General features: G+C 28.2%; 1 protein-coding gene across 8 annotated transcripts in view; it reads right to left on the reverse strand.

Annotated features, from left to right (window-relative positions):
• LOC112681996 overlaps nt 1-14,238 on the reverse strand; it is an 86,719-nt gene that overhangs the window by 34,482 nt on the left and 37,999 nt on the right. The window contains exon 3 of one of the 8 annotated variants that reach the window (XM_025552413.1): nt 569-669. The exons of the other annotated variants lie outside the window; for them this stretch is intronic. The gene's annotated coding sequence lies outside the window, so the exon portion shown is untranslated. The remainder of the gene's footprint in view (nt 1-568; nt 670-14,238) is intronic. 8 annotated transcript variants of the gene reach the window in all.

Consider the following 14,238-nt stretch of genomic DNA (forward strand, 5'->3'; position numbering starts at 1 on the left):
TTAGTATAACGACATAATATATGGTAAAACAATCATTGTGTTTATATATATATATATATATATATATATTTTTATAGGTAAACTATTAACTACATACAACTGAATAAAAAAATCGTCATTAACTAAATGAACAGGAAAAATATAAGGATTTTATTTAAAAATTTCTCACATAAACCATATAATCGTTTTGTAAATTATAAAAATAAAAAACCGAAAGAATAATTTCTTAATCATGTATCTTAATCAGGGGTCGGCAACTCGCGGGCCGCATGTGGCCCGCGAAGCAATTTTTTATGGCCCGCACAAAGGTGGTTAATTTTTGTGTTTTATTTTTGTTCATTAAATTTTTCATACAATTTTCAATACTATTCAATTCTTTTTTCTTTATAAATAAAATTGTTATTGTTATCTAATCGGGGTCGAAGATAATGATGGTTAAGATAATAATAACTGCACTACTCAGTCATAGGATAAATTAAATATACTTAAAAATTAAAATTTTAAATATATTTAATCTATGTATTTAATACATATGTATCTAATATATTTAATCTATGGTCATAGTTACTTTGCGTTTGTAGCGATTAGTATTACACCGTGATTACGAACGTACGTGTGACTGCATTTGTGATAGTTTCATTTTACAAGTAAATCCAAATATTGTGGCGACTAAAAAAAGAAAAATTTGTGATGAACATCGTTTTTTTTAATAATTCTTGGGTTGATTTATACTTTTTCGTTGAAAACAAAGGTAAGCCATTATGTTTAATTTGTCAAAAAATTAAATTTTTTCTTAAAAGCAATTTTTTCCAGTAACATTCGTATTTTTTACACTTATACTTCTATGTAAAATAATCAAATATAATAGCAATACAATTATTAGTATATATCATATGTTAAACATTTTTTTTAATGTGGCCCTTGATAAACATTTAAAAAAAAAAATATGGCCCGTCTGGTTCAAAAGGTTGCCGACCCTTAATGTATAGCATTGGAGTGTGTACTTAATCCATTAACGTTTACCTAAATATCCGTGAATCGTAGTAATGAACGACATATTATGTATTTTAAATATTTATTTGAATGTATTATTGCTTTTCGACCAACGAAAAATTATGTACATCCTATACATATATATGTGTTTATGATATATTCGTGCTTTCTTAATTTGTCGTACATGGGGTTAACATACTTGAAATCCCTGTGATGCGTGAAACACTTTCCAATAGTATTAAACCTATGGCAATAATAATATAACAAAAAGTTCTTTTTCTTTGTATCTATTTTCTACCCTTTTGTTGTTTTCCACATGCTGAATGTGCATCTGATGGCGCAAGAGTTACTCTAACGAAATACTTCTAAGTTTTTACGCACGTACGCAGTATCAGTGCAGTTAACAAACAAAATTAAATGTTATATTGAAGTTTAAGTTTTATTATAATTATTTTTTTTTTCATTCATAACTCGCGGGAAACCAAGTTAATGCAAAATATGTATACAAATTTATCTACTCAAACAGTCGAGATTAAAAACAAAACATGTTGTCTGTATACTGTTTTTGAACTTTTAGTTTTGTTTATTATTTAACCGTATATATATTACACATAGTTACTTGGATTTATAGTTATATATTTTTTAGCTCTATAATGTTGACGCTCGAACGATTATCGTTTAATGTTTGATATAATTATTATATCATTATAATTTATAATTTGAAAAAAACAGATCGAGACTAACATAAATAGATGGGAGTAAATAATTGTATTACTATTAAATTTTACTATATGCATAGTGTGGTGATAGTCGAAATAGGGATTTCTTATAGGAACAACTAAAGAAACATGTCTCATGAATAATCAAGAATTATATAATTTTAGATTAGTTATCGCCGTAATTGGTATTTCCTTTTAGGTGTGCGCAGAGCCGTTTTAGGGAATGAGAGGCCTCAGGGTATAAAATAAATCGAAGATCTTTAAATATATAAATTGTGATAAATACCTATATTTTTTAACACATAAAATATTATTATTAGTTATTTTTAAACTAAATGTTTAAGAATAAGAAAAGAAAAAAAAATTTAAATTATAATATTTTGAAAACATAATGTAATTTTTGTCAATTTAGAGCCCTTAAACTCCCGAAGCCCTTGACTTGGGCCCTTTAAGCCCATGTTTTAAGACGGTTTTGCAAATGTGCTTTCATTGTCTTTTTCATCTGTAGCGATTAATGATCTAGAGTCTAGATTCTAGACCTATTGAAAAGTGGAAGTTTAAAGATGAGAATCATCTGCAATTGACCATGGGAGCTGAACCACAAACGAGCAATTTTAGTTCAGCTAACCTACACGACCGGTCGCGTGTAAAAGTTTTAAAACAACCAATGCAAGAATTTCGAGAAATGTAAACAATTGGAAGTATAGAATTATGAAGCAGTAGTTGTTCTAAAAATGTTTAAAACAGTTATAATTAACCAGCCGTTTCGGATACGAACTTTTTAGATAGATGCATAATAATGTATGTATTCATTATGGCAATGCTCATGGTGACGTTGCGAATACGTTGCAAATACGGAATTTCATAAAACGACGATATTGTGGATTTCAGCGTTCAGTTGACAACTGGCGATGGTATGCTTTCGAGTGGCGCACTGGGACTGCAAAATTTAGTGAAAATGATTAATCCGAGAACGGCAAACGACGTTTGTGTATTGCTCGTTGACGATTTTATCGCTTTAGACGTGGGATTTTCGTTTAATTTTCATTAGTAAAACAACATTGTTGTAGTAGTCGTCCTTCGTCAACTGCAGTGGTTCGCGTTCCAATTAGTACCGTGAAAACTGGATGTACAGAGTGTATAATCCACACAGACATCGGGCCTCACACTTCATCACGAGTCCACATAAGGTCCAATGACTGGTTTGAAAATATCGATGTATAATGTATTTGAATGAACCAATTTTATTTACTGACTATATCAACATCCCATTGTCCGCATCCTTTTAGGTTATTACATTATGTTCTAATATTTAAATCATATTATAAATATTACAAAAAAAAAAAAAATACGAAAATAATGGGTACTAGTTATTTTTAAAACAAATATAATAGTTATATAATAATTTTTTTTTGTTCAACATGTTTTTTTTATGATTACCTATATATTCTATTAAACTAATGGTTTTTGTCCAACAACATACTCTAAGCATTATGTATTATAACATAGGTAGAAAAATAACTGTGTTAAATTATTTAATACTCCCTTTGTATAATACGGGTAGTTTAGAGTAAATTATTTATTTATAAATTATAATATTTATTTAGCTATTTAGTATATTATTTTATTCAAACTTAAAAATTTTAAATATCCCTCCCCTGCTAAAAATTAAATATTTCAGTTGCTATTGAAAAATCGATAATAATAAGGATCCTCAAAATTGATTGATTTGAATACCGGTACGTCTGATTGTACAAGAACGACTTTGTCGGATTTAACGAAAATACGATTAGAAATGTAATCAATCCGAGAACACCGGGGGAATAACGTGGTTCATATGGTGCACCCATAATAGTTTTATCGTCTAACGTTCAGTGTGTGTCCTGGTGGAAAACAATTTTTTTTAATTCACGTCAACGGCCGTTTAGCGCGTTTGCGTTCTGGTGCTAATAGATAAAGCCGAGCGTGTAGGTGATAGTAATTGTAAAATTATAGGATTCGTGTACGCATTGTATAAAAACCGTTTTGCATTTCGGAGCGCGTGTTCTGTGTAAACGGATTTACGCATAGGACGCAAAAAAGAAGAAATATTTAATATACAGTGTGCGTCCCTAACGCGTTTTTTTTTAATTTTTTTTTTAACGTTCAATGTTTACTTTTGTACTACGTCACATGCAACGTTCCGCGTACTGGTGTGTTTACGTATAAATTGCTCATTAAATTATGCGTTTGGTTAGCAAAATATTAGATTTTAGGCCCGGGCTTAGCGATGAAATGTGTAACAATTGCTTTTATATTATCCTGCTATCCGCACCGTCGGTCGTAACGGGGCGGCGAACGCGATTCCGCTCGGACGTCAAACCGTTTTAACAGCCCAGAACTCGAAAAATATTTTAGGTAAAGTAAACATTACGAGACGGTAGACATAGATCCGGTGCGGTCCGGTGTTTACCAAATCTACCTTTGGGGAGACTCGGCTCGCATATTTCGGACTAACGTGTGAGCAAATGGTAGCGTTCACGCATCGTTCATTGTGATTGATGATATTTTACGTCGTCCATGTAGTGATCATTGAATATGGATATGATTTTAACTTGCGAATCTTTAGATTATATTAGAGGTCATCGAGCGTAAGGACGGACGGTCGTCAATCGAGGATGATACGGAAAACGCTGGAACCCTTTGAAAATTCGCGTTACACTCGACTGCAAATAAATAATGACCGACGAGGACGTTGTTTATTGTTACGTTATCACTATGAAAGACGACTGTGTCGTATTTTCAACCAAAAACCAGCAACTGTAGCTCATCGTTACGCCCGTTATTGTGTGTGAGATACATGCGTGTATAAAATGATAAAAGATCGGATTTAACTTGAATTATTCATTGGCTTGAAAAACTCTCAAGTCGCAGAACGATAATAACAATAAAAATAAAATCATCGGAAATCGCAATTCGTTTGACGTTACTTAAGTACAATACATATTGTGTTAGACATATTTAAGCTGTATACAAAATCTTTCAATTCACACGTTCATGTTCGAATTTCACACGTTTGTACGGTAATGACTGTGTTGTGAGTCCACATAATATCTCGTTTTTGTTATAATTAGTGGTTCATACGTATACACGTAAACTATAAACATATTTAAACGCAAAAAAATATTCACCCACCCGTTTTTTCTGACTCTTTTGAAAAACAATATAATTTTTAAAGTTTAATTTTTATAGTCGTTATTAATATTGCAATATAACTCGTTAAGATTTGCACGAATTGAATGCTGTGTGTTAAATTTTATATCGCGAATGTTTGGAAATAAATAATACAACCGAAACAATAGTAAGTATTTCAAGTGTAGAGATATATGTGTAAGTACATACGATGCATGTGTGGGAAACCGAGCGAGTGGTGTGGAATAAATTCGGCGAAACGTTTTACAAAGTATATTATAAATTTACGATTTAGAATATTTGGAAGGTTGATATTTATTAGATTCTGAACAAAACAAGGATTGTAATGGTTTTACAATAAGTTGTTTTTTTGTGTGTGTACACGATTTCGATCAGAAAAAGTACTCCAACCATCACCAAATAAAAAGTAAATTATAGGAAATGGATTCTATTTGATACTTTTGGGAGATAATTTTTTAAATTTTAAACAAATGCAAAACATTTTCAACAGAGTTCCGAACCCTCAAAAAATTGCTTTAATCATCAAAATAGTAAAAAAGTTCGTAATGGAAAATGTTGTCTAGTTAGTAATTTAAGAAGGGTAATCTTATGAATTTTTCAACAGTTTTCTTAATAATTGAAAAAATTTTAAATAGGGCAAAAAGTACGGAATACTGATTTTCTACAGTTACTTTTTTTCTTCGTCACTCAAAAATGATAGCTGTAGTGACATGAAATGTTTATTAAATTCTTATATGACCGTTTGCGAAAGCTGGTTAAATTTTCAAAAGATTTTTTTAAGCTATAACACTTACACTATTAACATCTGCAAGCTATTGGTTATAAACATCAAATTTTTAAATAATTTTATATTTTTTTGTAAGATTTTTTCATACGATTATTTTAAGTTTAGTTTCTGGGTGAAACGAGGATTTTAAATGATAAAATTGATTTTACCATGTTTTTGTCTTGTCTGTGTACAAGATTTCAATCACGTGTACCTCTAATTTTTCATTTAAGTGTTCATTATTTATATCGATCTATATAAAATGGAATTTTTGTCACCGCCGCTGATGACGCCATGCTATACTTCAGATCTTTGTTGTTATGGAAGGAACGTTTTTTTGAAAAACATTGCAGATCCGATCAACCCAAACCATTAAGAAGTCTCAAATCGTTCTCATTAAGATTCAAAACATTTTTTTGACATGATTCGTGTGTATAATTCGGCTTTTCAAATGATATCGTTTGGTGCAACGGAAATTAAGGATGGAAACTTCAAGCCGAATTTAAAGTTCAATGTCAAGTTCATCATTTGACTTGTTGTCTGTTACTCAGTAATCAAAAAAAGCAATAGTTTTTACAAATATATTTCATGGATGACTCAAAGAATGAATTAAAAAGACGTTGGTCTATTGCACTTAATACCGATAAACAAATACTGTAATGTTTATAATGGGATTTACAAAATGACGATTATGACTTTTTTTTATTCGCCTATATTAACCTAACCTAAAGATAAGTATTTATTTTCACGAGTACATCCGGGTAATTCGATCAGTATGTAATATGTAAGCTTTCCATTTTGGATTTTCAACGCCTTCGATATAAATCATTGAACTATCGTTTTCTGTAAACACAACATTTGCTTTTATATTATTTGAACATGCGATAAATATGAATAAGAAATAAAGTGTTACGGTCTAGTAACCATAATAATACGATGCGATTGTGCGTTTTTTTCAAATCAAGATTTTTAACATAACTTGCTCTAGTTTATAATAGTGAAACATCTCCCGGGCGAGATCACATAGTTCAGCTACTATTATCATAAATATATAAACTTTTATTTGATTTTAAAAATATTATTCACGATCAACATTTCCTTTTTTTTTTCTTTTTTTGATTTAAAGTAAATTACTAAATAACTAGTACATTTTTATATTTAAAAAATATATTTTACTTAACCAAATTTTTTATTTGTAAAAATGTAACCAATCCTCGTTTGTATTAATTATATTTTATTTTTACGTTCAGCGTTTTTAGTGACATAAAGAACCGGTGTTTATAGTACGCATTAATAACCAATAACTCACATATTTACCATATACATCAAGTATTCAAACGATTATTTAATTATTTAATTATATTTCCCGATCCCAACAAATTTAAATAGATAGTCGTTTGTTGCACCACCAAAAAACTTAACGTAACGTAAAGTAACGGCAGAATATGTACGAATCGGAAAAAATAAAGTGGAACATATCGATATGTAGGCCTATGCGTCTTAATTCTAAGTCTTATATAAGAGGCGATGCTGCTGTTTACGATGTCTTAAATAAAATGTTTACTGCTTCCGTTAAAGCAACTGACAACTGAGTTTGTTATCACCGTGTTAATGTATTACCACCAATGCCTTAGTAAATATTATTTTTCTTATTGTTTATTAACCGTTTTACTTAACACTTCAAAGATAAAAACATTTTGAATGATGAATGAATAAAAACTATTTGTGTTTATTATGTATTCTCTTTATTTTAATTGTATATTGATTTGTCGTGTAAAAAAGTGTTATCCCTTACAAAAAAATAAAAAGATTATTTGTATTGTATTACTTGTATTAGTTCAATTTAATTTTTCCCAATTTAACTGCGATTATGAATGAATTAAGTCGTAAAGAACATTTTTTTTCTCTCTAATACATACAAATCTGCCTAAGTATACGACATCTGTTAACCCCATTAGACTCGTTATTTTTTTTTAAATATAGAAAATTAACTTCTTCAAATATTGGATAATTAAGCATACTCATTTAACACTTTCAACAAATATCCTTTAGATATAGGTTTTATGTGTTTACGTTATGGTTTTACAATCGTACAATATAAGCATTGAAAAATTCATTTGAACTAAATCAGATATTTTAACTAATATTGAATGTACGGTATAAGAGATCGAGTCGTTTTTATATACATGTCGTAGGCATATAGTCAAATCAAATAAAGTTAAATGCCTATTTCGCGTCAAGCAAATGATAAAAAAACATTTTGTATTATTTTAAAAATTTAAATATATTTTCTATCAGTTATTTGTTGCTATTTTATACATAAAAAAATCAATGTATTATTTATTAATATGTAAAACACGTAGATATATAAAATAATATGTTTAATTTTATGTTCATTATTACTATTGTTTTAAGAATGAAATCATAAATATATACTGGTAATAATTAATTAGATGTGATAGACGTAGATGATAGTACGAGTAAATTGTATACCCTATAGTCAGTATGATTTGACTATATGCCTTCGACATATACATTAATCGGAATGATTAGAAATATTTACCGAATAATTTTGTTAATATTTTGTGGACATTTCACAGTTTTTGAAATATTTTAATGACATTTGTGCTGATTATAGACACTTGAAATTTTTGAAAAAGTTAAAACTTCCTTTTTTTGTTCATACAATATGAACATTATAAACCATTTTAAGAAATACAAGCTGATCCACCGGAATATTTTAAAAAATTGTTTTTTAAGAACAATGGTACATTAGTTTCAAATTAAGAAGACCAATACGGAAATATAAAATTACCATTCATCTGACCAAGAATCTCTTCTAGGTTTTTTCATGGTGGTTTAAAAAATATCTATTTATTATTTATTACACTCGTAAATTATGATTAACTACTTCGACGCGGTGAATTCGATTTTCATACGAAAAAAATTTAACTTTTTAAATACATTTGCATACGTCATGGTAAATAATCTACCACGAGTAAACACGCCTCCGTTTGACGTTGTAAATATCACCCTATAACGTATACCACGGCTGACGGATAAAACCTTCGCGGACGGGATTATAAGCGTTACAATATTTAACCGGGCATTAATCTCTCCGTCCAATCAGTTGTTATAATACTATAATGTCTAAACCTTTTGGTAATTTCAGAGGACAGCCAAGCTCATAAATATATATTTATATATACATGGCGTTTTATACGTTGTACAATTATCTTTATTAAAGAGATTTTATGCGGATATCTTAAACACGGGCGAGCGATTCAATTGTACGAGGCACATTTGGGTGCAGTAGTATCCCTCCAGAGCGAGATCATTTGGATATCGTAATATATTATACCTACTCCGTAATGCGCGCGAGAAAATCCCACGGAACTTAGTTACTAGAGGTTTAGTTGGCTGGTTACTTGATAACGACTGCGTCGTGAACAATCCATTGTTTTTGGACGTTTCTCAGTCGTCATCGTCGTTCTTGGTGGTGACCATTTTTAATATTCCAACAACACAATGAGGACGGAAGTTCGATTCCCATCCGCTGACGTCAAGGTGAAGTTTACACACATAGTTGACGTTGTCGGCACTGTTGTCGTAATAATTGAAGTATTATGATCGAACAATGATATATATATTCAAGGTTCGATTAAAATACGAATCGAAATGTTATAATATTTTACCCAAAAAACAATCAAAGATCAATATTCACGTGGAACGGAGTTTTTTAAAAAACTGAATTTTTTTTTTTAATTACTGTCGATGCATTAAGAGTTGTGTGATTACTGATTGTATATATATATAGAACGGAAATATTTGTAGTTTAAATATATTATACACCTGATTTTTGTCATATTTTCAGTCACTGAATGATTTTATATAAATTCGGTACGAACTCGTAAAAGCTTTCATATAGGTTCATATAATAATATGTTTTCTTCTTCGGATATATAATCAGTTATTCGTTTATTTACTATTTGCCTTCGAAAAAAAGCTAAATTATTTTCTAGAAATTTAATTTTTTTCATAGATTTATTTTGTTAATATTTTTGAACACTATACGAAGAAGGTAACAAGTAAATAATTGTAAATAATTGTTAAGAAAATAATAAATCAAAAAATAATTATCAAACTGTATTTAAATGTAAATTTTTATTAATAAAAGGCCAAGTGATTTATATTCAAACTTCAATAAATCGGAACATATAATTAATGTGAATTACATTTTTAACGAATTAGCATCGATTCAAAGAAAATGTGATGTTTTATTTTAGGTGCATCATTTATTCATTTGTAAACATTTATTTGTTTAATACGAATATTCATACAAGTATGATCGTATAAATTATTTTATAACTGAGAAAATGTGGTGTGGGGGCAAAGCCCATCACAGTTTTTGTACTATACAACTATCTCATCCCTTCTAAGTATATTAAATATTCCTGAATATGCCACTAAAGACCATTATTAAGTTTCTAATTGAGTAAATTAGTTCACCTCTTCTGTGTATATGTGTGTGTCCACAATAGAAAAAAGTTTTACCATACGTATAAAAAATTCAGTATATTACGATACATTTATGATATAATTATTGAATATCGAATTTTCGAAGTATAAAAAGTGTCATGTTTAGTCGTCGTCACAGTTTTATATAAGTAATATATATATTAAATGCATTTTTTTTCATAATATGTATATAATATACATATATACGAGATATGAGTTTTTTTCTTAAACAGTTATAAATAATAAATAAAAAAATAAAAAACAACGGAATTTTTGTAAGACATGTATCGTAAAACGTTTAACAAATCGTTTGTATTATGATATATTTATCACTTGGATTTGCAACGGATGAACGAAAATACCCATTAAAGAAAAAAAAAAGGAAAATTAGCAAGAAAAAAATAATAAAAATCCCATCATAAAAAATCATAAATAAATATAATTATCAATATAATCATCATAAAAATCATAAATTATACCATCATGTCACGATGGCAAAAATAAAAATGATAGTTTGAATAGAATAGGCAAATCCTAATAATACGGATTATAAGCTTAGGAATGATATTAATGTTGAGAAATACGTTATAGCCCCAATAGCTTAGTCAGAATAGAATGCAATTTTATAAATATTTCGTATACACGGTGTACCACACTATTATTCAGAGGTTAGTTTAAAAATCGCGCCTAAGGATAAAAACGAAAAACATTATTGAACATTTATTGTTCCCAGCCAGAGCCGTCGGAATGGATTCGTCCAAAGAATCCGCGGGATACGAATACATGTGTATGTCATCGAGCATATTACCTGCCTAGTACTGCCGTACACGTAATTCGGTGTTCTGGTTTTCAATATTATTAAACCTTTTATTAGTTTAATGCGTGCGACGTTATTTATTTATTCACATACGTGTATTTATATGTATACCGAACGCATATCTCGTTTTAATTCAAACGTCTAATTATTCGCGTATTTACACGTGTGTTATTATAACAACTGCAGAGGGCGCCGATATTATTATCGTATTTCATTTAAAGTATTTTAATAAAAACATTCAAACCCGCGGCGTTTGCCATGATCACTAAAATAACAATATAACAAACATAATATTGTTATGTATGGCGAAAGAAAAATATTTGATTTATACTGCAGTTAATACCCGTGCATTTAATGGCTGTTTTAAGATACACGATATTTTTTTTATCGTTATATTTTTGAGAATAATATTGGATTGCGAATAAAAACGGGTCTGAAAGAGAGAAGTACAACGCGAAGTATCTATTCACTTGAAACGATATTAATCGATGCGAAGAAATGTATAGAATATCAGTCAGTGGTGGATCCAAGGGGGGGCAATAGGGTAAATACCCCTTCTCTCTTGAGCTTATTATCTTAGAAAATTACTTGTGATGGTGTCATTGGCAGAGAGAAATTTTGTTACCCTGAAAAGGTTAAAAGTCTGATTGAGAAATAGAATGAGTGAAGAGAGATTAGTTGGATTAGCTCTGCTGAATGTACTAATGATGTTGAAATTACGCCTGATGAAGTCATTGACCAATTTGCCAAGAGTAAAAATAGAAAGCTAGACTTAATTCTTTAAATTTGAATTTAATATTTTATTTTTATTATTATTTTATTGACATATACTTTTGTGTACAATGTAAAATGTAAGTATATGTAACCTTATTAAATTTTTAATTTTAATGTGTATTTTAATTATTTTGAATTTTTTTATTTATTTTTTATTTTTGGTGTACCATATCTATAAAATTTGTGTTATTTTTTTAAGTATATAATTGTTGTCATTGGTACCAGTTTTAAAAAATTAATTAAAATTAATAATATTAAAAAATATGGTATTAAGTATGAATAGTATCTATTGGATACATTTTAATTACCTCCTCCTCCTTGATAAATTTCTGGATCCACCCCTGATATCACTGGTGGTTTTCTTTTACTCAAAAAACGTAAAATAATTTTTTTTCTTCGATTTGATTGTATAATATACCGCCATACGTATAATAAAACCATGGACAAATGTGACGGGTTACAAGAAAATATATTGGATTTAAATGTATTTTTTGAACTGTAATTTTGTGAACATTTTTTTTACAATTTTAATCATTACGTAATATTTACGAATAAATTATGAAAAAAGGTACATTAATTTCAGCTTGCTTTTTAGAATATATAAAATATTATAATCAATTTTCCGGGTAGTTATTTATTTTATCTGTTAAACGATTTCCGACTAAATTCATTATTTCCGCTGATAAACGATTCGTTAAAAATAATAAAAGCACCGTGAAAAATATTCATTTATCGCTCTTTATCTTGTACAAACACCTAAAATATTGCAGTTAATAAATAACTAATAATCATAGATTTTACTATATTTAAATGACATTAAATATTATTTTGTTGTAAACAAGAAAAAAAAATTAATAATCACGTTTTAATTAAGAGGAAAAAAAATACATGGATGATGGATATTCCATAGTTAAGCAATCATATTACTTCCATCATAGACGTTTGATATTTAAAATAAAAATATTTGATTTTGATAAGTTGTCAGGTGTACTATTATGTTAAAAAAATAATTGGATTTTAAATTAATTTTTTTGTCAGTTAACGTTTATATAAAGCGTATTCGAATTATTGCTCGGAAGATGTATATAACGCACGAGTACATTTCTCATTCGTTTATAGCATAATTGATACAAACTGCGCTATAAATCTAATATATTTAAATTACCTATCGCGGATAATGAAAAATAATTTGTTTTGAACTTATTATAATAAAATGTTAATATAAACAACCAGCCTTACAAAAATGAATTGAAACTAATATATTTTGTTTAAGTTAACGGTAAAAATTCATCACTCTTTCATGCATTCATGAGCTCTATGTATTTAGTTGATTTATGAATAATCCTAAAAGTTTTTATTAATGTTATCAATATGAAAATAAATAAATTTCAATGAAATTTTGTTTTGATTAACTCTGATCTTCAATGGATTTTTTGTACCACGGGTAAAAAACTTATGATTTTCAAATCTACAAAAAATCAATTATTACGTCTATCTGTTTTTTAAATAATCTTATAAAAATAAACATAATAATCAATGTTATAATATAATAAACAATGTTCTTCGTAAATCTTAACGTGTAATTACTAATTTCGCATGTCGTTCATTAAGTCATGTATATGATTGATGTAATGTGAATCGTGATAGAAATAAGAATTTTAAAAATTAATTTAATCTTTGTCGAGACTTGAAGCGCACTGTCGACATCAAATTTTAAAAGAAAGACTATCAAGATATCGTTAATTTAAATATTACAAAATAATCAATGATGGATAATAAAAACTCGGTGGTTTCGTTTTGAAAATCATATCAATTAGTTTCCGTTTTGTGTATATTAAACTTATGAAATATTATAAATTACCTACATATTTAATCTACAGTATTTAAAATTAGTTTCTTTTCGATAAAAAAAAATGGTGGTTTTATTTTTATGTAGCTTATTGAACCGTTAATATAAATTCACGATTAAAATAACAATACATATTTTATTGATATTTATTTTGTATACGAATACGTAATTTGCTCGTTCATAGCAATATATAGTCACGTAAGATAATCGGAGAATATCATATATATTTTACACTGCATATTTATTTAGATTTTATATTTGCTTAAAGTTTCTTTTGTTTTAATTTCATTCTTGGAATTCGACAAATTATTAATAAAATATCCCATTGTTATAACAAGTGAAATAATTATTAATTATCAATTAAAAATGACGTTTTTCAAATAATTATTATATTTTTCAAGTCGTTGTACTAGTCATTGTATTAAAAAGTTTTAAAAGTTTAATTTAAATATTTTTAAAAGTATTCAAGTGCATTCATTTGTTAAAAGTTAATTTAAAATTTGTATACATAAACTTCTATAAAAGATTATGGTGTGTTTTATGAAAAGTTATTTGAAGTTAAAATTTACCTAATCGGAGAAACAAAAAAATATTTAAATACATTTTGAAT

Source organism: Sipha flava, unplaced genomic scaffold (genome assembly GCF_003268045.1).
Source record: "Sipha flava isolate LNK unplaced genomic scaffold, YSA_version1 1_pilon_pilon, whole genome shotgun sequence".
NCBI classification, from domain to species: domain Eukaryota; kingdom Metazoa; phylum Arthropoda; class Insecta; order Hemiptera; family Aphididae; genus Sipha; species Sipha flava.